Source organism: Castor canadensis, chromosome 1 (genome assembly GCF_047511655.1).
Source record: "Castor canadensis chromosome 1, mCasCan1.hap1v2, whole genome shotgun sequence".
In the NCBI taxonomy this organism is placed as follows: Eukaryota; Metazoa; Chordata; class Mammalia; order Rodentia; family Castoridae; genus Castor; species Castor canadensis.
Genome location: NC_133386.1, coordinates 129,497,413 through 129,500,976, shown reverse-complemented (window position 1 = coordinate 129,500,976; position 3,564 = coordinate 129,497,413). Strand labels below are relative to the sequence as shown.

Genomic DNA, 3,564 nt, shown 5'->3' with positions numbered 1-3,564 from the left:
TTTTTTCATGTGTTTTTTGGCCATTTGAATTTCTTCTTTTGAGAAAGTTCTGTTTAGTTCACTTGCCCATTTCTTTATTGGTTCATTAGTTTTGGGAGAATTTAGTTTTTTAAGTTCCCTGTATATTCTGGTTATCAGTCCTTTGTCTGATGTATAGTTGGCAAATATTTTCTCCCACTCTGTGGGTGTTCTCTTCAGTTTAGAGACCATTTCTTTTGATGAACAGAAGCTTTTTAGTTTTATGAGGTCCCATTTATCTATGCTATCTCTTAGTTGCTGTGCTGCTGGGGTTTTGTTGAGAATCATCTACTTGTTTTTAACCTATATATTTCTTTATAGTTAAAATATTAACATTGCTAAAAATCAATGTGTGAAGCATGTTGTGAAAAAGATCTGTAAGTATGGGGAGGATATTTTATCAGACTATTTTGTAAACAAAGGCAGAATTTGAAAAAGAGAAAAAGAAAATAAGTTTTTTGTAAATAACATATAGTTGAATCTTATTTTGATTTGCTCTGACAATATCTGTCTTTAATTGGTACACTTAGACCAGTAACATTCTAAGCGATTATCAATATAGTTGGATTGATATCTACTATATTTGTTGTTATTCCTGTTATTCTTTTTCGCTTTCTTTTTCTGTCTTCTGTGGGTTTTTTTTAATAGTAAAACATCTTTTTTTTATTTGTTAATGTCACATAAGAAATTTAAGCATGTTACACTATCTTAAAAAACACAACTAATGCACTGTAATAGAGAAACCTTTTCCCCACCCTGCCTCCCTGCCCTTGTCCCACTCCCCTCATGAATTCAGAATCTAAGAGAAGTAACCATAAAACAAAGTTTTGAGGAATCCTTCATACAGAGTGCTTACACTATGATTAGGCTAACATTGCCTTCTTACAAAATTTCTCTTTTCTATTAAAAAAATTTGTAACCTTGATTGCTTATACAAAAAAATTCAGTACAAAAGTTCAATATATTGAAAAATGCTTTCCCCCTCCCTCACAGCACCGTTTTATATATAGCAGAGAATAATCACGAGAGCAGATTGCTATTCTAGATGAAGCAATCTTCAAATTATACCCAGACATACAGTGGTTTATTTACCCTCCCCTTCCCCTTGACCTAAGAACTTAAAAAAAAAATGCACACACATATAAAAAAGCCAAAAAAAAGAGGGACCCTTTGCAAACAGTACACAGTTATTTCAGTGTCAATAATTCACATCTTGCAACAAAGTGTATGGATATGATTTCTTTTACAAAACTTTCAGTGTTGAAAAGGAAATTAAGGCCATCAGATTCGCAGCTTAAAAATTCACATAAAGGAAATATAAAAATATTCTGTGCTTCTGAGAAGGCTCTGCACTGCATATAGGTAAGGATTACCATACTTCTTATCTCAAGGAAGACAACTGTCCAAGTTTACATAATTGCGCAGCTTCTATTGGATGATCTTGGGCTTCCCTGCTGGTGGAAAAGTTCTTCTTCAACAACCACTCCAACTGGCTCTTCTTCCTCTTCCTCTTCAGGTATGGTTGTTTTAAAGAGTGTACTTCTTTGAGCAACCTCCTCTCCCTGAGAACTTTTCAAGATAACCTTCACATCTTCACCAGTGCCCCAAGAATTCTGGTTCTTCCAGATGAGGTCAGTGGGTGGACTGGCTGTGACACCAGCATTTGCAGCCAAAATTGTAACAGTCTGGCCTGCCTTTAGCACGTATCGTGAGGTATATTTGTAACTGACTGATGTGTCTCCGATTTTCCTGATCATCTCCCAGCCTCCCATTGGTTGATCCTGTTCAGAAGTATTCTTCAAGCGAATAAACTTCCCGTCAACATCTATCTCTTCGATGCACACGTTCCCAGTGGCTGAGGCGGAATGAGAGATGCTGACACTACTGCTGGCTTCTGACTTCTCCACATCGACTCTCTTCCGCTTTCCTCTGGTTGTGCGGACACTGCGACTTGAGGATGCTCGGGACACTGTCACCCGGGCTTGGGGAGAGCTTCAACCTCTCTTCTTCTCCTTCTAAGAGCTTCCGGTAAGCACTGATTTCCATGTCCAGCGCCAGCTTCACATTGAGAAGCTGCTCGTAATCGTTCAGCTGCTGCTGCATCTGGTCCCTTATTTCCGTCATCTCCCGCTCTTTGTCAGACAGCATGCGATGAGAGTTGTCTCTTTCTTTAGCAAGTAAGTCCTCCAACTCTTGAATCCTTTCCAAACATGCTCTAGACTCTTTCTGTAGATTAGACAGTTGAGATGAAAGGCTCTCGATTCTCATTCGACTCTCCATCAGTTCTTCCCTGGCCTGTTGACGGTGGAAGTATTCATCTCTGAGGACAGCCTGGCGTTCTCAAGTTTGGCGTAAGTCTGCTCCAGCTCTTCCTTGTACAGCCTCACTTGGGCGTCATGCCGCTCTCTCATCTCATGAAGGGCTTGAGCCAGTTTATACTTGTACTCAATTTGACGCCCAGAATCTACCTCCACCAAGCTTGTTTCATGCTTCCTTCGAATCTCATTGATCTCCTCTTCATACATGTTCTTACGGAACTCCAAATCCTCCGTGAGGCTCTGACGATTCTCCAAATCTACTTTAAGTAAAGTTTCATCTGCTAACTGTTTCTTGGCAGCAGCTAAGGAGGCTTCCAACTGGGCAATCTGATCCTTCAGATCCTCCAAGTCACCCTCTAAACTCTTTTTATCACCAAGGGCAGTAGCCAGAGCTGCATCTTTAGAGTTCAGTGCTGCTTCATACTCACGAAGCTTGATCTGGGCTCCATTAAGATCAGATTCTTTCTTAGCATAATTGAGGAGCAGCTGGTCGTGCTCGGCCTTGCACTTGCCCAGCTCGATCTGCAGCTTGGCGCGCTCGCGGGCCGTGTCGTAGAGCGCGCGTTGCGCGTCGGCCAGCTCTGTCTAGTAGAGTGCCTTGAGCCCGGTGAGCTCGCGGCCGCGCACCTCCTCGCGCTCCGTCACCTGCAGCTGCAGCGCGCTGTTCTCCGTCTCCAGACTGCGCACCTTGTCGATGTACACCGCCAGCCGGTCGTTGAGCTCGCGCAGCTCCTCTTTTTCCTGCAGCCGTGACAGCCGCGTGGGGCTCAGCGGCGTGGCGGGGCCGCCGGCGCGGCTGCCCGTCCGCGGCGGCACGGGGGTCGCGGTCGCCATGGCGGGCAGTGGGGCGATCGGCGGGGAGGCCGCGGGCGGCACCAGCACTTGAAGGGGCTGCAGGGGCGAAGCCGGGACCCAAGGCACAAACCGGCGACCCGCGCTCGCAAACAGAGGCCGGCGTGGGGTGGGAAAAGCACCTGGGATGGCGGCAGCGGGGTTATGGCACGCTCGCGCGCACACACACACACACACACACACAACACACACACACACACACAACACACAACACACACACAACACACAACACACACACACACACAACACACACACACACACAACACACACACACACAACACACAACACACACACACACAACACACACAACACACACACACAACACACAACACACACACACCACACACACACACACACACGGAGAGGCGAGGGTAAC

The 3,564-nt window shown here is 45.1% G+C and overlaps 1 pseudogene; it reads right to left on the bottom strand.

Moving 5' to 3' along the window:
• Positions 1–742: 742 nt before the first annotated feature.
• Positions 743–3,356, bottom strand: LOC141420829 (lamin-B1 pseudogene; annotated as a pseudogene).
• Between the last annotated feature and the right edge of the window lie 208 nt (positions 3,357–3,564).